This window comes from Hemitrygon akajei, chromosome 27, assembly GCF_048418815.1.
Source record: "Hemitrygon akajei chromosome 27, sHemAka1.3, whole genome shotgun sequence".
Classification (NCBI taxonomy): domain Eukaryota; kingdom Metazoa; phylum Chordata; class Chondrichthyes; order Myliobatiformes; family Dasyatidae; genus Hemitrygon; species Hemitrygon akajei.
In genome coordinates, this window is record NC_133150.1 from 52,167,895 (window position 1) to 52,192,354 (window position 24,460).

General features: G+C 41.3%; 1 long non-coding RNA gene across 5 annotated transcripts in view; it reads right to left on the reverse strand.

Annotated features, from left to right (window-relative positions):
• The window catches only part of LOC140717399 (uncharacterized), a 54,189-nt gene that overhangs the window by 25,772 nt on the left and 3,957 nt on the right, over positions 1 to 24,460 (reverse strand). For 2 of the 5 annotated variants that reach the window (XR_012096534.1, XR_012096535.1), the window contains exons 2-3: positions 23,144 to 23,248; positions 21,958 to 22,123 (exon numbers count right to left, since the gene is read on the reverse strand). This is a non-coding gene — a long non-coding RNA (uncharacterized lncRNA). Of the gene's footprint in view, positions 1 to 3,760; positions 3,883 to 21,081; positions 22,124 to 23,143; positions 23,249 to 24,460 lie in introns of those variants that run through there. The other 3 variants (XR_012096533.1, XR_012096532.1, XR_012096531.1) reach the window with 3 other exon arrangements.

Sequence of the window (24,460 nt, forward strand, 5' to 3'; positions counted from 1 at the left end):
CCTGAGAGAGGCTGCTGAAGAGATAATAAATGCATTGGACACGATCTTTCAAGAATGTGTCCATGTCGGCATGGACTAGAAGGGCCGAGATGGCCTGTTTCCGTGCTGTAATTGTTATAGAATCACTTGATTCTGGCATGGTCCAAGGGGACTGGAAGATTGCAAACGTCACTTAAGAAGGGAGGAAGGCAAATGAAAGGAAATGATAGGCCAATTAGCCTAACCTTAGCGGTTGGGTAAGTGTTGGAGTCTACTACTAAGGATGATGTTTCAAGGTTCTTGGAGACTAATTGTTACAAGAATCATCCCTTATAATAATGATCAGTGAGTTACGGAGAATCTGTATTTACCAACATGCACCTCTTATTGTTTCAACTAAAAAGCATGTGGGTTCACATTTATCTCCCTGTGTGCACCCTACTAGAATCGCCTGACATTCCATGAACAGTCAATGAAGAGAAAGGGTATTACCCAGGAAAGGAGTCAACGCTGGCCAGGCGTACCTCATGGTCCCAATATCCACGTGTCCATGGGGTCCCCCTATCGGCAATAGTTGGTCTCTGGCTGCTGGAGAGTTATTGCCTCTACGTATTTGCAGCGCCTGATTGGATCGCCATCCCACTGTCTCAAGGTCACCTGACCTACCTGGGTCACATACTTACTGGTCATTGTATAGGGCCACAACCAACATTGTTTCATGGTTCTGTCCACCCCAGCCTGCGTATTTGCATCTTTACACCGACTGGTCCAAACCAGTTAAATGAGGCAACCCAGACAGAGTCTAACGAGATTAGATTGCTTCTTTGGTAGGTCTGGCATTTTACATAACAAGTAGCGACACCTCCGAGAATGGTCCCAGCTTTATTGCTCTGATTAGATTGTCCTGTAGTCAATAATCAGAGTCCACTACCTTTATATAACAAATGGCTACTTGTTTGAGAGTAGTCTCAGGTTTAGCAGATCATTACTTGGAAGTTTCCTGTGTGCACATTAATCAGTTGCTCTGATTAGATTATCCAAGAGCAAGGATCAGTTCAGAGTCCAAAATGGTGGGACACAAAGTCAACTGGCTTATCTGCTTCCCCGTCCTTGATCAATTTCTTCTGGCCAACATAATAATAAAATTAATCAAACTCAGCATGATTTCTGTAAAGGGGAATCTTGCCTGACAAATCTGTTACAGTTCTTATAGGAAGTATCAAGCAGGATGGACAAAGAAAAGGCAGTGAAAGTCATTTACATGGATTTCTAGAAGGCATTTGATAAGGTGCCACACATGAGGTTGCTTAACAAGATAAAATCTGATGGCATTACAGGAAAGATGCTGGCATGGATAGCAGAAAGGCCAACACGCAAGAGGCAGTGAGTAGTAATAAAAGGAGCCTTGTCTGGTCAGTTGCTGGTGACATGTGGTGTTCTTCGGGAATCAGTATTGCGACCATTGATTTTCGCATTGTTTGCCAATGATTTGGATAATGGAATTGATGGCTTTCTGGCAACGTATGCAGATTATACGAAAATAGGCGGAGGTGTAGGTGCAAACATGAGGAAATCTGCAGATGCTGTAAGTTCAAACAACACACACAAAATGCTGGTGGAATACAGCAGGCCATGCAGCATCTACAAGGAGAAGTAATGTCGACGTTTCTGGCCGAGACCCTTCATCAGGACTGACTGAAAGGAAAGATACTAAGAGATTTGAAAGTAGTGGGGAGAGGGGGGAATGCAAAATGATAGGAGAAGACTGGAGGGGGTGGGATGAAGCTAAGAGCTGGAAAGGTGATTGGCAAAAGTGATACAGAGCTGGAGAAGGGAAAGGATCATGGGACGGGAGGCCTCTGCAGAAAGAAAGTGGGGGGGGGGGGGGAGCACCAGAGGGAGATGGAGAACAGGAAAACAACTAAATATGTCAGGGATGGGGTAAGAAGGTGAGGAGGGGCATTAATGGAAGTTAGAGAAGTCAATGTCCATGCCATCAGGTTGGAGGCTACCCAGCCAGTATATAAGGTGTTGTTCCTCCAACCTGAGTTTGGATTTGTTTACTGTCAAGACCCCCTCCGGTCTTCTCCTATCATTTCACATTTCCCCCTACCCCCACTACTTTCAAATCTCTTACTATCTTTCCTTTCAGTCAGTCCTGACGAAGGGTCTCAGCCCGAAATGTCGACAGTGTTTCTCCTTATAGATGCGGCTTGGCCTGCTGTGTTCCACCATCATTTTGTGTGGGAGGTGTAGGTAGTGCTGAGGAAGCTATGTTATTGAAGCAGGACAAATCGAGGCAAATTGAAAGAATGGATTTGAAAAGTGGCAAATGGAATATACTGTTGGGAAATGTATGATAATGCATTTTGGTAAGAGGAACAATGGTGTGGAGTATTATCTAACTGGGGAGAAATGTTCCTGGAGGCCTTTCTGATTATTGTACTGTATATAATTCACCTGTTGAGGAGACAAAGATAGGGGTGCAGATTAAGAGTTGATGGCAAAAAAGAACGGTGTGATGGGGAAGGAATGAGAGGGAGTGGGAGAGGAGGGCAAAGAAGGAGGAATGTTTTGGCAAGAGAAGGGGAGGAGGATACATCACCCGGCATTTAGGCATTAGTGACAGATGTTTGCCCAGTCACCACTGTTCCTTCTTGACTTGACAGACATAGTGCACACACATAGACGAGCGCATAGTGGAGTAACAAAGGCAAAGAGCTGGTACCCTGCATGTGGTATCACATACTTCAAAAATAGACAGTCCGCAGATACACAGGTGGGTGGTGTTGGTAGCTGTGTGTATACACCAGCACACAGGCAACTGTGTTGGTAGGTGTGTGTATACACTAGAGATCAGTAAACGGGTTTGGTTTTGGGAGATTGTGTGTATACCCCAGATACCAGTACACCGGGGTGGGTGTTAGGTGATGAAAGTACGCACTTACCACCAATACACAAGGGGCCATGATATGAAGGTGTGTGTATGTAAGCCAGGCACTCATACATAATGGGATGGTGTTTGGGTGGTGAATGTACTCAACAGAGACCAGAGAACATAAAACATAGAGAAGTACAATATTAGACAAGCCATTCATCCCAAGGTGTTATGCCGAAACTGAAGTCAATTTGTACTAAATCTTCTCTTACCAATGTTCCCCGAAAGGTGTGCGCACACACATCTTGTGCTACTAGCACACAAATGAATTTAAACTGTGCACATATTGTCACCCTCTAACTCATCGACATGTTAAGTATATTTCACAGTTGTACACAATCACATGTCCTTTTAAGGTTTCTGATGCAGACAGTGTTGACAACGTGGAATTTGCAATGGTTAGTCTGCAGAATTAGAACTGGCTTATTTATGCTATTTTTATTGGGAAAAAAAATCAGTGTGCACATTTGTTGTCACTGGGCAAAACAAAATTGCATACCAGAAGATTTTTGCGCATACTGGTCACTACAAATTAGAGGGAACGTTGCCTTCTGCTGTGTATCCTTTCCAGTCTCATGTGGGGGAAGGGAAAGAGTTCAAGCTGGAAGGTGATAGGCGAGGCCACTTGGATGTCAAGGGGACGCAGTAAGAAAGTAGGAGGTGATTGGTGGAAAAGATAAAGGGCTGGAGAAGAATGAATCTGATAGGAGAGGAGAGTGGACCATTGGAAAAAGGGAAAGGGACATGGCACCAGCAGAAGGTGATATACAGGCGAGGAGAAGTGTTAATGGGCGGGCAGAGTAGAGAATTGAAAGAGGAGGAAGTGTGAGGGGGTAAAATTACCAAAAATTGGAGAGATCGATGTTCATACTATCAAGATGGAGGCCAATGACGGAATATGAAGTGATGCTCATCCAAACTGTGAATCGTCTCATCGTGACAGAAGAGGCCAGAGACTGACATGTCTGAATGGGAATGGAGATTGGAATTAGAATGGTTGGCCACCAGGAAATCCTGCTTTTTGTACAAATCATCTTCCTGGCACATCCTGTAAGCAGAAGAAATGCTACACCCACACATTAATCTCCTCCTTTCAGGGCTCTGAACAGTCTTCCCAAGTGAGGTAAGACTTCGTCTGTGAATCTACTGGCGTTGTCTATTGTCTCTGGTGTTCTTGATGCAGCCTCCTCTACGTTTGTGAGACCCAATATAGACTAGAGGTCCGCCTTGTCAAGCACCTTCACTTCATCCACAAAAAGCAGGTGAGGCAGATGAGCTTACAGCATGGATCAGCACTTGGAATCATGATATCCTAGCTATTAGTACGATTTGGTTACAGATCAGTCAGGACTGCCAACTCAATGTCCCAGGGCATGACTATTATAGACATTGATGGCGAGGGGCAGATATTAGGCGGAGGATGATATTACTAGCCAGGGAAAATGTCGCAGCAGTCCTCAAAAAGGGCAGACTGGAGGAATCAGCTACTGAAGCTATATGGGTGGAAATAGAGCATAAGAAAGGGATGACCACATTAAAGGGATTATGGTATAGACTACCAAATAGTCCGTGGAATTAGGAACAGTAATATTGCAGAGAGATAGCAGACAGTTGCAGGAAATGCAAGGTTATGATTGTAGGTGATTTTAATTTTTTGCATATGGACTAGGAATTCATACTGTGAAAGGAATGGATGGGATAGAGTTTGTCAACCGTACTCGGGAAAGCTCCTGAGAGAGAGTGCGATATTGGATCTCCTATTAGAAAATAAGTCACGAGTTGATTGAACTGTGTGTAAAGGAATATTTCGGATATGGTGAACAGAAATCCACTGTTTATAAGGTGGCATTGAGAAGGATAGGACTAGTCCTTGGGCTGAGATCTTAAATTGGAGACAGGCCTATTTTGATGGTATCAGTATGAATCTGCCAGGTGTGGATTGGGAGAGTTTATTTTCTGGCAAAGGGGTATTTGTTAAGTGGGAGGCCTTCAAAGTTGAAATACTGAAAGTAGAAATTTGTATGTTTCTGTTAGAATAGAAGGCAAGAAAAACATTTAGAGATGCAATAATGAAAATTATTATTACTTTATTAATCCCAAATGCAAAATTACTTCATTAGAGGCAACATTTAAAAACACACTTAGCAATAATAAATAATAATAAATATAACATTAACTAATGATAAAGTAATGAATAATAATATACACAATATAATTTACCAATATGCAATACTGTGCAGTAATAATGTATGAAATAATAAAACAGAGGCTATTGTAATCTGATGTGTGTTCTCCTGTCACACAGAGATAAGCTTGTGTATGCTTATTGCATTTGGTAAGAAAGATTTTCTGTAACTGATCTACTTCTGTAGGATCTTTGTGACAGTGGAGCTGAATGAGCCTGTTAGAAAGGATGCTCCACTACTTATTCAGTCGGTCATGGAGAGGATGTGCCAGATTGTCCATAATCTGGATCTCTGTTTGTTTAGTGAACTCCTCTCCACCACTAATTCGAAAGAGTCCAGTTTGGAGCCAAGGATGGATTGAGTTTTATTGAGTTTATCTAGTCTTTTTGCATCACCAGCACTGATGCTGCTCCCCAGCATAAAGCCGCAAAGAAGACTGCACTCACTACAAAGACTGGTAAAAGAACTCCAGCATCCTACTGGACACGTTGAAGGATCTCAGCTTCCTTAGAAAATAGAGTCTGCTCATCCCCTTCTTGTAAACACTCTTGATGTTAGTTTCCCAGTCAAGTCTGTTGTCGAGGTGAACACCCAAGTATTTGTACTCCTCCGCCGCCGCAACAACTTTTCCCAGAATGTATCCAGGACTCGTCACAGTCCTCTTCCTCGTAAAATCAATCATCATCTCCCTGGTTTTGGCCACATTCAGGAGCAGGTGATTCCTTCCGCACCACCCAACAAACTTGTCCACCATTCCTCTGTAATCCAGCTCCTGCACATCTCTGATACACCCAACCACCGCAGAACTTCTGTAAATGACAAAACTCAGATTTGTACTGAGTTGAGGGTGAACAGAAATGGAGATAGGACAATTCCTTGTGGTGCTCCATTGCCATTCACCAGCTGTACAAACTAGTGTCTGTCAGGTGGTCAGCAATCCAGGCGATAGTGGATTTGTCTACACCCATGCTTTGCAACTTCTCACTCAGAAATATCTGGATTATGTTGCAGGCACTAGAGAAATCAAAAAATGTGATTCTCAACATGCCACCAGCAATATCCAGGTGGGAGTGAGCTCTCTGCCACAGATAAGATGATGGCATCATCCACTCCCACATGACGTCGGTAAACAAAATGCAAAGGGTCCAATAAACATCTCACCTGCGGTCCAAGGTAAGTCAGGACCAGCCTCTCCATCACTTGAGATATGAAGGCAATTGGTCTCAAGACATTAAGTTCAGATGGAGTCGCCTTCTTGGGTACTGGAACCAGGCAGTATGTTTTCCATAACACCGGTACCTTTTCCTGACTCAGACTCAGATTGTAAAGGTGCTGCAAAATACCAGACAGCTGGCTCGCACAGGCCTTCAGTACCCTGGGGCTGACACAGGCCAATCCAGCAGCCTTGCCTTGGTATCTCTCCAGCAGTCAGTCAGGCGGGGGAAGGTGGTCATCCCCATGGAAGCAGCATACTCCAAAGTTGGGGAGTTTGGAACACAAGCATTAACCAGAGGGGAGGAAGAGCAGAGGGAGAAGGCTTTGGGGGCAGGGAGGGTGTGTGGCTTGGGCATGGGGGAGGGGACAGCAGGAGGTCCCATGTTGAACCTGTTGAAAAACAAGTTCAATTCATTGGACCTAATCAGGCAGCCCTCAATCTTCCTTTCCTTAACCTTGAAGCCAGTGATCTGCTTCATGCCCGAACACAAGTCCCTTATGCTATTTTGCTGGCTTGCACTCCAACTTCCCCTTGTAGGATTCTTTGCACTCCCTCAGCTTTACCCTCAGTAAAGTTATTGAGGGAGATATGTAATTTGGGAGAGCTGCAAGGGGTTTTCATAGACAGGAAGAGAACTATGAGCTGGATGCGGTGAAGGGTTTACAAAGGCAAGCAGGGGTACAGGGAATGGAAGGCATTACAGAGATAGTAAGGGTTGTAGAGGCTGCAGAGGATGACAGAGACAGGGAGGGTGTGGGGGCTGGATGGGATTACAGAGACAGGGAGTAATACAAGGCTTGGAAAGGATTACAGAGACAGGGAGTAATACAAGGCTTGGAAAGGATAAAAGAGACAGAGGGAGACAGGGGCTGGAAGGGGGTTACAGAGAAAGAGTGTGCAGAGGGTGACAGAGACAGAGAGGGGAGCAGGGATTGAAGGGTGTTTCAGAGAAAGGTACAGTTGCAAGAACTGGAGGGGTGTAGAGCCCAGAGGGGATGTCAGAGAGAAAGGGGAGTTTGCACAGTCAGGGAAGGGAGTTGGGACTGGACAGGTTTACACAGACAGGGAGGGGTGGAGGGACCGGAAGGGTTTACACAGACAGGGAGAGGTGTAAGGGCCAGAGGGATTTACACAGACAGGGAGGGGTATAGGGGCCAGAGGGGTACACAGACAGGGAGGGGTGTATACCCCTGTACTTGCAAAAACTAGAATAAATTTCACGACATAAGATCTCGCTACATTCAGCTTGCTTTTCCTACTCCTCCACTAATCTAGTGTCATCCATACAAATGGAATACTTTGTTCTGGCTACAGAATTTGTGCAATTGTTATTAAACAGTGGATTCTCAAAACACCGTATTGGCATCTCACTAAATATTACCCGTCTGCTATAGCATCCAAACCTTGGACTGTTTGTCCTACCAAATAACCAGGAATTACATTGCATCTCAATCTGCACTGACTTTGATTTAAAAGCTTGCTGTACACAGTTAACGTGCATTGTTTTAACCAAGACAAGTGCAAAATGATCCTCCATACCACATTCATTGTTCAACAGCTTCCCAAAAGTATCATCCCTGCACAAGATTACTGCCTTGGAATAACTAACTAATCTTGGCAATCTACGGATAGGTCTTTTATACGGTACTGTATACTCAGTTTTTTCTCTCTATTATCATGTATTACATTGTACTGCCACAAAGTTAACAAATTTGAGGACATATGCCAGTGATATTAAACCTTATTCTGTTTTTACACTTTTGGTCATTTGAGTCAAAGACGACAGTCTTCATTGTATTCTCTGATTAAAGAGAGACTATTACTGGCATCCCTAGTCAATCATATTATTGTTTACTTAACAGCTCTGAAAGAGCCCAGTTAGCCCACTGAGTCCAAATCAGTTCTTAGGGGACAATCCAACTTCTCTTAACCTTCCTTCCTATTTCTCTGCACCCTGCAACGTATTCTTCATCACAAAAGTTCTCCTTTCACTCATTTCACTCCTTCCACCATTAACAAACTCATTTGTGAGTTTCCAGCACCAGCATGTTACTGGGATTTGGAAATCAGGGGTTGGAGGAGGAGGTAATGAACTGTTTCACCACATTCTGAGTCATCTCAGATTCCTAATATTGCTGCCCCACCACTACACATCTTTCTCTGCCTTGAGAATCCCAAAGAGATGAAGAAAGATTGACACTATCCAGACTTCCTAATTTCAAGAGAAGTTATCAGATGGATAGCTCCAAGGAGGAAAGGAATGGGAATAGATCTCTGTCAAAGAATAACTCCAGCATCAACTGCAGGACAAATCTGGGTCACATATGACAGTCACAAGGAGAGTGATCAACATCTGAATGGTGCTTCCAGGTGCAGTAGTACAAGGTGAAAGCCTGGAATTGTTTAAAAACCATTTGTTTGGTGTAAAAAGTGAAGACTCATGGAGTTAGGGCAATGCAGCAGAGAGTGAGGCCCTTTAGCCCAACCAGTCCATGCTGACCACAGTGCCCAGAAAACCTGTCCCAATTTCCTGCATGTGGCCCATGTACTTCAAAGCTCCAACTTTCCAAGGATCTATCCAAATGTTGCTTAAGTAATTGTACCAGCCTCAAGTCCCTTTTAAAACTCACCCTAAATCTATGCCCCCAAGTTTTGATCTCCCTTACCCTGGGGAAAGACTGATCCATACCACTTCCTCACCTTATTCATAAAACCATAGAACATTACAGCACAGAAACAGGCCATTTGGCCCTTCTTGGCTGTGCCGAACCATTTTTCTGCCTAGTCCCACTGACCTGCACCTAGACCATATCCCTCCATACCCCTCTCATTCATGTACCTGTCCAAGTTTTTCTTAAATGTTAAAAGTGAGCCCGTGTTTACCACTTCATCTGGCAGCTCATTCCACACTCCCACCACTCTCTGTGTGATGAAGCCCCCTAATGTTCCCTTTAAACTTTTCCCCCTTCACCCTTAACCCATGTCCTCTGGGTTTTTTTCCCCCTAACTTCGGTGGAAAAAGCCTGCTTGCATTCGCTCTATCTATACCCATCATAATTTTTATATACCTCTATCAAGTCTCCCCTCATTCTTCTACGCTCCAGGAAATAAAGTCCTAACCTATTCAACCTTTCTATGTAACTCAGTTTCTCAAGTCCTGGCAACATCCTTGTAAACCTTCTCAGCACTCTTTCGACCTTATTAATATCCTTCCTGCAATTTGGTGTCCAAAACTCCCCACAATACTCCAAATTCAGCCTTACCAATGCCTTATACAACCTCACCATAACATTCCAACTCTTATACTCAATACTTTGATTTATAAAAGCCAATGTACCAAAAGCTCTCTTTACTACCCTATCTACCTGTGCTGCCAGCTTTAGGGAATTTTGTACCTGTATTCCCAGATCCCTCTGTTCCACTGCACTCCTCAGTGCCCTAGCATTTACCTTGTATGTTCTACCTTGGTTTTTCCTTCCAAAGTGCAATACCTCACACTTGTCTATATTAAACTTCATCTGCCATTTTTTCAGCCCATTTTTCCAGCTGGTCCAAATCCCTCTGCAAGCTTTGAAAACCTTCCTCACTGTCCACTACATCTCCAATCTTTGTATCATCAGCAAATTTGCTGACCCAATTTACATTATCATCCAGATCATTAATATAGATGACCAATAAAAATGGACCCAGCGCTGATCCCTGTGGCACACCACTAGTCACAGGCCTCCACTCAGAGAAGCAATCCTCCACTACCACTCTCTGACTTCTCCCATTGAGCCAATGTCTAATCCAATTTACTACCTCACCATGTATAACTAGCAACTGAATCTTCCTAACTAAGCTCCCATGTGGGACCTTGTCAAAGGCCTTACTGAAGTCCATGTAGACAACATTCACTGCCTTCCCTTCATCCACTTTCCTTTTAATCTCCTCAAAAAACTCTAATAGATTTGTTAAATACAAAGATTATAAGATCTATAATCTATTATAGCTCTTAACAATTTAAAGATTTCTATAATGTCACCTCTTATTCTCCTACAATCCAAGAAATAATGCCCTAGACTGGCTAAACTCTTCCTTTACTCAGGTCCTCTGGTCCTGGCAACATAATCACAAATCTTTACTGCACCCTCTCCAGTATAAACTTATCTTTCCTATAAAAGGGTAGCCAAAACAGAACAGATTACTTGAAGTACAGCCTTAACAATGAATAATATAATTGCAACATAATGTCACAATTCAATGCCCTGAATGATGAAGGCCAATGTGCAAAATAAATGTATCAGTAGCCTCGCTATGTGATGTTGCTTTCAAGCAACTATACACTTGTATTCCTAGGCTTAATTGTGCCAATAACCTTCCTACTGTCCCACCATTCACAGAATAAGTTCTAAGCCAGTCTGACTTTCCAAAATGCATCCCCTCACACTTATTTGCAATGAAGTCCATTTGCTGCTTTTCACCCCACTTCCTTAAATTACCAAAAGCAACCCGCCACCCCCGAATCAATGCTAACATACTTCATAATCAACACCTCTGTGGCACACCACTATAACCAGCCTCCGTTCCCAGAAACAACCTTCAACCATCGCATTCTGCTTTCTACATCTGAGCCAATTTTCGAATCCACCAATCTTGCTTCCTTCTTTTTCTTGACCAAAGCCTCAATATCTCTCATCAGCCAGGGTTCCTTAAGCTTGCCAGGTTTGCCCTTCACTCTAACAGGAACATGCTGCCCTTGGGTAGGTTTGGCATGCATCATTGCAGCTTGGAAGAGTGAGAGAAGACAACAGAGACCTGTCAGATGCTGAGGGTTTTGTATCAGGTGGGTGCAGACAAGGTGTTTCTCTTGCTGAGGAACAAAGAATCACTAGATGAAAATTAGGTGTGGCCAATTTAAGGTAGAAATAAGGCAGTATTTTTCTCGGAGGATGGTGAGTGTTTGGAACGTTCTTCCTCAAAGGGCATTGGAAGCAGGCACTTGGAACATTTTGGTAAGGGGTGAAAGGTCAGAAATAAGAGGTGGGGCTGTGGGGTTAAGATTGTCATTGCAACGGCTGGGATCACATGGAGTGGTGGGCATAACTGGAGGGGCTTGAGTGGTCTCCTGCACTCATGGCATACATTTGTACAGTTTCCCTTCCCACACTGTAACTGGTCCATTAACTAATCTGTTCCCCAACTTTCTTCCCTCTTCACCATATTGTGTCAGAAACCTATCACTGGGAACATTCAGTATCCGGACCTTAAGTCTCATCTCTGTTGACACCTTGTCTGTCACTGTACTGAGCCTTCATTTGTATCAGTACCCTCAGTTCCATTACCTGGTTCACTGGACTCCTGCACTGAGCTTCCTGCCATTCCACACAGCCAGTCTGTTTTCCATAATTTCTTATCCCTGACCTCCAATCATTATCAGGATATTTCTGCTTTCCATATTCCAGCCCTGCTTCTCTCTCTTCTCAGTCTTTGTGTATTTTCCTATTCCCCTGCAAAGGCCCATTTCAAAACAGTGATCTCTATCTTGATAATATCAGACACAGACTGGGTGATCACTTTGTGGACAACCCTGAGCATCTTCTTGCTGCCGCGTTCGTTCCATCCCACTCCCACACTGCTGTCTGTGATACATATAAATGATTAGGATTAAAATGTAGATGGGCTGATTGGTAACTTTGCAGACAACACAAAAATGGGTTGAGCTGTGAATATTGTGGAAGGTTGTGAATATTATGGAGGGATACAACAGGATGTAGAGCAGATAGGAATTTGGGCAGAGACATGGTAAATGGAATTTAATTCAGCCAAGTGTGAGATGATGCACTTCAGGAGGTCAAATGTTAAAGGAAAATATATAATAAATGGTAGGGCTTTTAGCAGCATTGATGTTCAGTGGGATCTTGGGGTGCAAGTCCATAGCTAGGATAGTGCAAATACAGTTGATTCGATGGTAAAGAAGGCATACAGCATGCTTGTTTTCATTGGTTGGGGTGTTGATCGTAAGGGTCAGGAAGTTACGTTTTAGTAATATAAAGCTTTGTTTCAGCCACATGTGGAATATCTCGCACCATTCTGGTTCCCCATTACAAGAGGAATGCGGAGGCTGTGGAGAAGGTGCTTGGACTAAAGAGCATGTGTTATAAGAAGAGGTTTGACACACTTCGATTGTTTTCCCTGAAGCACCAAAGACTGATTGAGATTACCTGAAGGAAGTTGATAAAAATATGAGATGCACAGTCAGGGTAGATGGAGTCTTTTTGTGAAGGTAGAAATGTCAAATTCAAGAGGGCTCTGCTTTAAGGTGAGAGGAGGAAAATCTATGGAGGATTGTAAGATACATTTTATTTATGCAAACAGATTCACATTCATTGTTTTATCACATACATCAAAATAAAAAGTGAAATACGGAGAAAGATGGGAGGAGGGATATTGCTACAGCCCCTCATCCCAGGACTTTCACCCACTCACGTGGTAAACTTAAGAAGCATCACTGCCAGCTCAATGGTGCCACCTCGCTGTCACCGTCACCGTGATAACCACCAGCGACCAATCTGGCCTCTCCTCATCTGTTTGGTCAGCAGTACATCACACTCCTATCCATCTCTCTATAACCCCCTCCAGCTCCGATTTCCATCGATTTCTCTATAACCAGCTCCAGTCCTTATCCATCCATCTCTCTGTAACCCCCTCTGGCCCCTATAGTCTCACAGACATCTGACAACAGAATGGTATGCAAAAGGCCAATCAGGAATTTATTATAGATATATAGTCCCTGCTGGTTGTGAATGGAGTAACAGCTTCTTGTAGTCACTCCCATCTTACTTACTTTACTATTTCCAATCTGTTTTGAAACCTTACTTTTAAACGTGATATTTTTTACTATGAGTACGAGGACTGCCAAACGTACTAAAAAAGAAGATGCGCCTGATTCTTTGGATTCTATAATGGATTTGTTTTGAAAGCACAGAAAAGAATCTTTGACGAGTTCCAACAACTTAGATCTGAATTTAAACTAATGGACGCCAAACTGGAATCTATTCAAAAAACCTTAACCGAGCATGGTAAACAAATAGAAGACAATGAAGAACCTCTGACAATTTTTGGATGCAAGATTGGATGACCTGAAAAAGCTTTGTAAAAAGAAATCTAAATCTAATGAGAAATTAAGACAGAAGATTATCTATTTAGAAAACAGAAGAAGAAATAACCTATGAATTCTGGGTCTTGAAGAGTTAATGAAAGGTGATCAGCCTATTGAATTCTTTGCAAGCATTTTGGTACAATTATTTCCTACACCTAGCTTTGGACGGGTCATAGATCACCCGTCCCGAGACCACCTCTGGGAGCCAAGCCCAGACAGTTATAATTTGTTTACATGAATTTCAAACAAAGAATCATTTAATTTGTAAATCTCGATACCCTTCCCATTCATGTACTTAACCATAAGCTATAGGAGCAGAAGTAGGCCATTCAATCATGGGCTGTTCTACTTCATCCAGTCATCCCCACTCCTCTGCTTTCACCTCAAACCCTTTGATGCCCTGGCTAATCAAGAACCTATCTCTGCCTTAAATACACCCAATGACTTGGCCTCCACGGCTACTCGTGGCAACAAATTCCACAGATCTGACACACTCTGACGAAAGTAATATCTCTGCATCTCAGTTCTAAAGGGACGTCCTTCAATCCTGAAGTCATGCCGTCATGTGTCAACCTATAGCCAGGGAATTGATAACTCCCCCTTGTTAAACTGTTTGAGGTAACTTATTTTTTACTCTTTCTTTCTTTTTTTCTAATATTAGTATATCTGTGCATTTGTAGTGCTACAATGACACTGTAATGTCCTTTAGGATCAATTATCCATCTATTTCCAGGTTGGATTCTATCTGCCACCTCTCAACCTAGCTCTGCAACCTGTCAATGTCCTATTGTAACCTATAACAACCTTGTACACTGTCCACAACACTACCAACCTTAATCACACCTGAAAACTTACTAACCCACCCTTCCACTTCCTGATCCAAGTCATTTATTCAGATCAAAGAGTAGGGCTCCTAGAATAGATCCTGCAGAACAGCACTAATCACCGACCTTCAGGCAGAATACACACCATCAACAACCACGTTCTGCCAATTCTGAATCCACACAGGCAAGTTTCCCTGGATCACATACTTCCTGATTTTCTGAATAAGCCTACCATGGGGTACCTTATTAAAATCCATATACAGTTGGCCCTACTTATCCGCAAGGGATTGGTTCTGGGACACCATGCAGATACCAAAAAACACAGATGCTCAAGTCCCATTTATAAAATGGCATAGTATTTGCATATAACCTACGCACATCCTCCCATATACTTTAAATCATCACTAGATTACTTATGACACCTAATACAATGTAAATTCTATGTAAATAGTTGTCATACTGTACTGTTTAGGGAATATTGGCAAGGAAAAAAAATTGTACATGTTCCTCTTGCTCATAACACAAGCAGCAAACAAGCAAGACGAGAGGCGAACAATGTTCAAACAACGAGTAAAACTTTTAATCATCTCTAGATTACAGAACTTATAACACCTAATACAATGGAAATGCTATGTAAATAGTTGTTACACTGTCTTGTTTAGGGAATATTGACAAGAGAAAAAAAAACCTGTACATGTTCCTCTCACTCATAACACAAGCGGCTAACGAACGAGACACAAGGTGAACAATGATCAATGAGTAAAACTTGTAATACCTGTACAGTAGTTGTTACACTGTCTTGTTTACGGAATATTGACAAGAAAAAAAACTGTACATGTTCCTCTCGCTCACAACACAAGCAGCGAATGAACGAGATGCGAAGCGAACAATGATCAAACAATGAGTAAAACTTTAAATTAACTCTAGATTACAGAGGCTTATAACACCTAATACAATGGAAATGCTATGTAAATAGTTGTTACACTGTCTTGTTTAGGAAATATTGACAAGAAAAAAAAATGTACATGTTCCTCTCACTCACAATACAGCAGCGAACGAATGAGACGCGAGATGAACAATGATCAAACAAGTAAAACTTGTAATACCTGTACAGTAGTTGTTACACTGTCTTGTTTAGGGAACAAGATCATTGCTAGATGTGCAGCAATCTTTCTCTCACTTCCCACAGGGGTGTATCCTGTCCCGACCTGAAGACTTATTTATCCTAACTTTTTCAAAAGTTTCAGCACATCCTCTGACTTAACATTAACATGTTCCACAATATCTTGTCTGGTTTATGCTGAAACTCACATTTGTCAAGGTCCTTCTCACTGGTGAATTTTAAAGCAAATCACTTATCAAGGACCTCCTCCACCTCCTACCACTATAAGCACTATTCTCTTTCATACCTGGTCAGTCCTACCCTCACTTTAGCCATTTCCCTGTTCTTTACATACAACATGCGTAGGACTTGGGAGTTTTCTTAATCCTACGTATCAGGGCCTTCACCTGCCCACCCCAAACCTACCCCAATTAATCATATAACTATGTAACAATTACAGCACGGAAACAGGCCATCTCAGCCCTTCTAGTGCATGCCGAACACTTACTCTCACCTATTCCCACTGGCCCGCACTCAGCCCATAACCCTCCATTCCTTTCCTGTCCATATACCTATCCAATTTTACTTTAAATGACAATACTGAACCTGCCTCTACCACTTCTACTGGAAGCTCTTTCCACACGGCTACCACTCTCTGTGTGTAGTTTAAGTGTTACCCTTAAACTTTTGCCCCTAACTCTCAACTCATGTTCTCTTGTTTGAATTTCCCCTATTCTCAATGGAAAAAGCCTGTGCACGTCAACTCTATCTATCCCCCTCATAATTTTAAATACCTCTATCAAGTCCCCCCTCAACCTTCTATGCTCCAAAGAATAAAGACCAAACTTGTTCAACCTTTCCCTGTAACTTAGGTGCTGAAACCCAGCTAACATTCTAGTAAATCTTCTCTGTACTCTCTCTATTTTGTTGACATCTTTCCTATAATTCGGTGACCAGAAATGTACACAATACTCCAAATTTGGCCTTACCAATGCCTTGTACAATCTTAACATTACATCCCAACTCCTATACTCAATGCTCTGATTTATAAATACCAGCATACCAAAAGCTTTCTTCACCACCCTATCCACATGAGATTCCACCTTCAGGGAACTGTGCAACATTATTCCTAGATCACTCTGTTCTACTGCATTCTTCAATGCCCTACCATTTACCATGTATGTCCTATTTGGATTATTCTGACCAAAATGTAGCACCTCATACTTATCAGCATTAAACTCCATCTGCCATCATTCAGCCCACTCTTCTAACTGGCCTAAATCTCTCTGCAAGCTTTGAAAACCTACTTGATTATCCACAACACCACCTACCTTAGTATCATCTGTGTACTTACTAATCCAATTTACCACCCCATCATCCAGATCATTAATGTATATAAACAACATTGTAACCAGTACAGATCCCTGAGGCACACCACTAGTCACCGGCCTCCAACCTGACAAACAGTTATCCACAACTACTCTCTAGCATCTCCCATCCAGCCACTGTTGAATCCATTTTACTACTTCAATATTAATACCCAACGATTGAACCTTCCTAATTAACCTTCCGTGCGGAGCCTTGTCAAAGGCCTTACTTAAGTCCAAAAAGACAACCTTCACTGCTTTACCCTCGTCAACTTTTCAAAAAAATTCAATAAGATTTGTCAAACATGACCTTCCACACACAAATCCATGTTGACTTATTCAGATCCTGTCTATCCAGATAATTTATATATACCATCTCTAAGAATACTTTCCATTAATTTACCCACCACTGATGTCAAACTGTCAGGCCTATAATTGCTAGGTTTACTCTTAGAACCCTTTTTAAACAATGGAACCACATGAGTAATACGCCAATCCTCTGGCACCATCCCTGTTTCCAATGACAGGGATATTTCTGTCAGAGCCCCTGCTATTTCTACACCAACTTCCCTCAAGGTCCTCGGTAATATCCTGTCAGGATCTGGAGATTTATCCACTTTTATATTCCTTAAAAGTGCCAGTACTTCCTCCTCTTTAATTGTCCTAGTTTCCATAACTTCCCTACTTGTTTCCATTACCTTACACAATTCAATATCCTTCTCCTTAGTGAATACCAAAGAAAAGAAATTGTTCAAAATCTCCCCCTTCTCTTATGGCTCCACACATAGCTGTCCACTCTGATTCTTTAAGGAACCAATTTTATCCCTAACTATCCTTTTGCTATTAATATAACTGTAGAAACCCTTCGGATTTATTTTCACTTTACTTGCCAAAGCAACCTTGTATCTTCTTTTAGCTTTTCTAATTTCTTTCTTAAGATTCTTCTTACATTCTTTATATTCCTCGAGCACCTCATTTACTCCATGCTGCCTATATTTATTGTAGATATCTCTTTTTCCTAATCAAATTTCCAATATCCCTTGAAAACCATGGCTCTCAAACTTTTAACCTTTCCTTTCAACCTAACAGGAACATAAAGATTCTGTACCCTCAAAATTTCACCTTTAAGTGACCTCCATTTCTCTATTACATCCTTCCCATAAAACAAATTGTCCCAATCCACTCTTTCTAAATCCTTTTGCACCTCCTCAAACTTAGCCTTTCTTCAATCAAAAATCTCAACCCTGGGTCCAGTCCTATCCTTCTCCATAATTATATTGAAACTAATAACATTGTGATCACTGGACCCAAAGTGCTCCCCAACACATACCTCCATCACCTGACCTATCTCATTCCCTAACAGGAGATCCAACACTGCCCCTTCTCTAGTCGGCACCTCTATGCATTGCTCAAAAAAACTATCCTGCACACATTTTACAAACTCCAAACCATCCATCCCTTTTACAGTATGGGCTTCCCAGTCTATGTGTGGAAAATTAAAATCTCCCACAATCACAACCATGTGCTTACTACAAATATCTGCTATCTCCTTGTAAATTTGCTCCTCCAATTCTCACTCCCCATTAGGTGGTCTATAATACAGCCCTATAAGTGTTACTACACCTTTCCCATTCCTCAATTCCACCCAAATAGCCTCCCTGGACGAGCCCTCTAATCTATCCAGCCAGAGTGCCGCTGTAATATTTTCTCTGACAAGCAACGCAACAGCTCCCCTTCTTGTCCCTCCGATTCCATCACACCTGAAGCAACGAAATCCAGGAATATTTAGTTGGCAATCACACCCCTCCTGCAATCATGTTTCACTAATAGCTACAACATCATATTTCCAGGTATCAATCCATGCTCTAAGCTTATCCACCTTTCTTACAATGCTCCTAGCATTACTATAAATGCATTTAAGAAATTGTCCACCTCTTCCTCTCTGTTTATCTCGAACAGTACAAAGAACTTTACTGTCTTCTTTTTTTTTCCTTCCTCCATACATCTGTTCCTACACTCTGGTTCCCCTCCCACCACCACCACCCACCCCATATCTGGTTTAAATCCACTGGAGCCTCTCTAGCAAACCTACTTGCAAGAATATTTGTCCCCCTCCAGTTCAGATGTAAACCGTCCCGTCGGTACAGGTCCCACTTTCCCTGGAAAACTGGCCAATTATCTATAAATCTGAAGCCCTCCCTCCTGCACCATGTCTTCAGCCACGTGTTGATCTGCACTATTTTACTAGCTGCAGTTCCCTAACACGGTTTGTCAGGAGCTGCAGCTGGATGCACCTTCTGCAGGTGTAATCATCAGGGACAATTGTCTTGCGCTGACTTCCCACATACTGCAAACAGAGCACTCAACTGCCCTAACTGCTGCCTCCATTACCTACTCCTAAGCTAATTAGATTAATTAAAGGAGCTTTCCCGGCCATACCTCAGCTGGAGTGAAGCTCGTACTAGTTCTGCTATGTCCATTCTTTAGCTCCTTCATGGATACCCTGTAACTCTCTAGAGCACTAACTGATCATTGCTTCCCAAACCTTAAGTAAGCTTTTTTTTCTTCCTCTTGGCTAAATGTTCCATCACTTTAATCAATCATGATTCCTTCATCCTCAATACTTACCAACAATGGCCCATATTTCTCTATATTTTTTCTAATCGTGTACTTGTACAATTACTTGCTAAATATTGTAATACAGCTTCAAGCAGCTTGTTTCATGTACCCAACAGTCTCCATGAAAAAAGTTGTTCTTGAGGTTCCTTTTAAAACTTTTCTCTCTCACCTTAAACCTGTACAGTGTATTGTTAAAATGCCATTCCCTGGGGAAAAGAAAACTGACCATCCGTGTTATCCATATCTTTAATGATTATATATTCTTCTACAGGGTCAGCCCTCAACCTCAGTGCTCCAGGGAAAATAGACATAGGCTATCCAGTCTGTTTTTACAACTCAAGCTCTCCAAGCCTGGTAACATCATTGCAAATCTTTTCTGCACCGTTTCTAGCTTCAGACACCCTTCCGACAGTGACAGGATCAGAACTGTGCACAGTGCTCCAAGAGTTATCTTACTACTGACTTGTACAGTCATATCATCACATCCCAACTCTAGTACTCAATACCTGACTGATGAAACCTCATGTTACAGTTCCTTCTTCACCATCCTGTGGATGTAACTGCTACTGGACGATAGTCATTGAGGCAGGTTACCAAGTTCTAACCATGTCGGCCACCGGTATAAGTCAAGCCTGCTTGTAAAAGGTGGGTACCTCAGATTGCCGAAGCGAGAGCTCAAAGGTATCAGTGAACACTCCAGCCAGTTGATCAGTACTTGGCCAGTTACCACATCTGGGCCAGACGCTTTCCAGGGGTTCAATCTCCTGAAGGTTGCTGTCATGTTGGCCTCAAAGACTGAAATCACAGGGTCATTGGGAGCTTGTGAAAGTCCTCCATGTTTCGTCGGTCAAATTTATCATAACAGGCACTGAACTCATCTGGGAGTGAAATTTAGTCATATACGTCGCTTGGTTTTACTTTGTAGGTGGTGATGGCAGTCAAGCCCTGCCATAGCAGTCTGGTCTGAAATAGCCACTTCGCATGTGAGACAGCTTTCCAGGAAGTGGTAACTGGACCTCTTGTATTTGACTTGGTTGACATGACACGTCAATTGAGAGCATCCTGACTGGCTGCATCACTGCCTCGTATGGGAACTGTACTTCACTCAATCGCAGGACTCTGCAGAGAGTGGTTCGAACAACCTAGCACACCTGTAGATGTGAACATCCCACTATTTAGGACGTTTACAGAGACAGGTGCATAAAAAGCGCCCAAAGGATAATTGGGGACCCAAGTCACCCGAACCACAAACTGTTCCAGCTACTACCATCTGGGACATGTTACCGCAGCACTAAAGCCAGGACCAACAGGCTCTGGGATAGCTTCTACCACCAGGCCATCAGACATTAATTCACGCTGATATGATTGTATTTCTATGTTATATTGACTGTCCTGTTGTACATATTATTTATTACAAATTCCTATATCTTTTCATTGCTACCATGACGGAGGAGATACAGGAACCTGAAGTTTCGTGAACAGCTTCTTCCTCTCCCACATCAGACTTCTAAATGGACAATTACCATCAGGTAGGAGATATAGAAGCCTGAAGGCACATACTCAGCGATTCAGGAACAGCTTCTCCCCCTCTGCCATCCAATTCCTAAATGGACATTGAAGCTTTGGACACTGCCTCACTTGTTTTAATATACAGTATTTCTGTTTTTGCACATTTTTAAATAATCTATTCAATATATGTAATTGATTTACTTGTTTATTAATATTTTTTCTCTCTCTCTGCTATATTATGTATTGCATTGAACAGCTGCTGCTAAGTTAACAAATTTCACGTCAAATGCCGGTAATAATAAAGCTGATTCTGATGAATCTATGAATTCACTACTTTTTTAATGTTTTAATTTATTTTTTTATAAATACTTATTGTAATTTAGGTTTGATATCATTATGTATTGCATTGTACTGCCGCATACCAAATTTCATGACAGATGCCAGTGATATCAAACCTGATTTTGATCGTATGTACACAAATGAGAAAATCTGCAGATGCTGGAAATCCAAGTAACACACACAAAGTACTGGAGAAACTCAGCAGGCCAGGCAGCATCTATGGAATAGAGTACAATCGATCTTTCGGGCCCAGACCCATCAGCAGTACTGGTGCATAAGGGTCTCAGCCCGAAACATCAACTGTACTCCTTTCCATAGGTGCTGCCTGGTCCATGAGTTCCTCCAGCATTGTGTGTGTGTGTTTGATAGTATGTACATTTGAAGTCAGAAGTTTACATTGTTATGATCCAGCAACAATAAATATATAATTGAGACAAGTTTTTATAACAAATAAAACATTTATTAAACACTGCTACAAAAAACCCCAAAGTAGACAAATGACTAACTTAACTGGAAGTCGGCTGCTGTGCGGCAGCTTGAACAGTTCTTAAAGCGATAATGCAAAAACAATTCTTAGAAGTATTAATGCGAAAATCCAAAGTTTACACAGTCGCTTGGGAGACTTTTCTTGAAATAATTTAAGTTCTCCTTCATGGCATTACTACTGATCCCAGTCGAAGTATGCTTTGATCAAAGGATTTACGATGAAGAAAATGAAACGGCTTAAAGGCACTGACCTTTCCTTGGTGAAACTCTGCATCCAACTCTTTCTGCTCTTTTGGCAAAGCAGGAGTTAACATGGACACACATTACTAATTCCTCGAAGATTAAGTAAAGGTCGAACTGGTTTCACCATCAACACCAACTTTCCCGATCCTTCGGAATTTCCAAACTTCGATGAATCTTAGAGAATAAGGTTTTAATGAGTTAATACCGAGTGTGATTATATGTTATGAATTTTGGTAAGTTTTTTATTATTTCATACACTTTTCTCGAGGCTTTTTTCTTCAATTTGGCTATCTTTCGTTCCATTGTTTTGAAACTGTAATAATTAATCTATTTGTGCTCTTGTTATGAGGGTTAAATTTTTTTGTTGGCCGTTACTTAGTCTGGCGAGAATACAGTTGACCTCGGAATTAATTAGAAGTCAAATCAGCAGGTTGCTTTGGGAGGGTGATGTCATTAGCGGTAGCTGCCAGCTTTCTTTTGGCTGGCTTTCTGACTTTGGGAGGGGAGGGGGGGTGTCTTTTTCTGGGAGCTGTTTTGTGATGTTAGCCAAATCTGTTGCTTGGATACCCTATTTCAAGGCTTATTGTTTGGTTTTAATGCTCATTTTACTGGTTATTACTTTAATTTCTCTATTAAAAAGTATTAATAATGGGTCATACTATTAACTTACTCAGTCCTAACGTGAAAAGATTAAATCACCCTGTGAAGCAGAATAAGATTTTTGCCTAGATTAAAAAAACTTAAGGCCCCAATTATTTTGTTTTACAAGAAACACACATACGCAATTATGACAACTGATGTCCTTTCAGTAGATGGAAAGGACTACATTTTTACTCCTCTTTCCAGGCTAAGTCTAGAGGTGTTTCAATTTTTATGGATAATACAGTTCCCTTTGTCCAACATAGTGTCTAATACTAATGGGCGTTTTGTCATAGTGTCAGGAAAATTAGATAATAAATTAATAGTATTTGCCAATCTGTATGCTCCAAATACATATGATCCGGGATTTTTTGAGTTTTTTTTGTTTCTGCCAGATTTGAGCCTTTACTCATTGGTGATGGGAGATTTTAATTGTTGGTTAGATCCAGTTTTAGGTAGGTCATCCTTTAAAACAGCTACACTTAACAAATCAGCTTTATTTATTCAATCTTATTTAATGAAATGCACTATCGTTGAGGTAATGTTGTTTCTTACATCCACTAGATAGGGAGTATTCATTTTTTCTTCTCATGCCCATCATACGTATTCCAGGATTCATTACTTTTTTATTGATAGTCAAATGAGTCCTTTAGTTCGATTCTGTGAATACAAAGAAATTGCTGTTTCAGAATATGCTCCAGTAGTTTTATCTTTAAATCCCTCTGGTCTTCCTCAAATAAATAGATCTTGGCATTTTAATTTAACTTTGTTATCTGATAAAGATTTCTTAAAATTTCTGGAGAGACAAATCATTCTTTTTTTTGAAGAGAATACTTTGGAAGAGACTTCTAGTCTTATTATATGGGATGCCTTTACGGCTTTTATTCGAGGTCAAATTATCTCCTATACTGCAAGTGTCAAGAAAAAAGCTAATAAAGAGGGAACTGAGTTGGCTAATCAGTTAAAACAATCAGACCAAAAATATACCTTGGCTCCAGATCCTGCTTTATATAAAAGGCATGTTGAAATTGAAACTGAATATAATCTTCTTTTAACATATTCAATTGAAACTCAACTTTTAAAAGATAGAAGTCAACTTTATATCCAGAGAGACAAAACAGGTAAATTATTGGCTAACCAATTAAAAATCTTTATAGCTAAAAGACAAATTAAAGAGATTTGTAAAGCCAATGGTGATAGGACAACTGACCATTTAGAAATAAACAATATTTTTAAAGAATTTTATTCTAAACTTTATAGTTCTGACCCTCCCAAAGATAACACTGTAATAAATAATTTTTTAGATCAATAAAACATTCCTACAGTTTCTGTTAGTAACCAAAAACAGTTGGATCAACCTATTTTGTATGAGGAAATTGCCGAGGCTGTACGTTCCTTGCACTCAGGGAAAACTCCGGATCTTGATGGATTTTCTGCAGAATTTTATAAAGCTTTTTCCTCACTGTTTATACCTCATTTATGTGCAGTTTTTTGGACTCCTTTAAGTTGGGTAGGTTGCAACAATATTTTTTATAAAGCTTCTATTTCACTTATCCTTAAAAAGAATAAGAACCCACACTCTTCATGCAGACCAATTTCTTTACTTACTGTTGATACTAAAGTTCTGGCTCGAAGGATTGAAAATATTTTACCATCTATCATCTCTGATGATCAGATGGGATTTATTAAAAATCGATATTCCCACTTTAATATTCATCATTTATTAAATGTTATTTATTCCCCTTCTAAGGAGATGGCAGAATGTGCGATTTCATTGGATACTGAGAAGGCTTTTGATCGGGTTGAATGGAATTATTTAATTTTGGGCCCCATTTTATTCAATGGATTAAATTACTTTATCTATCTCCTTCT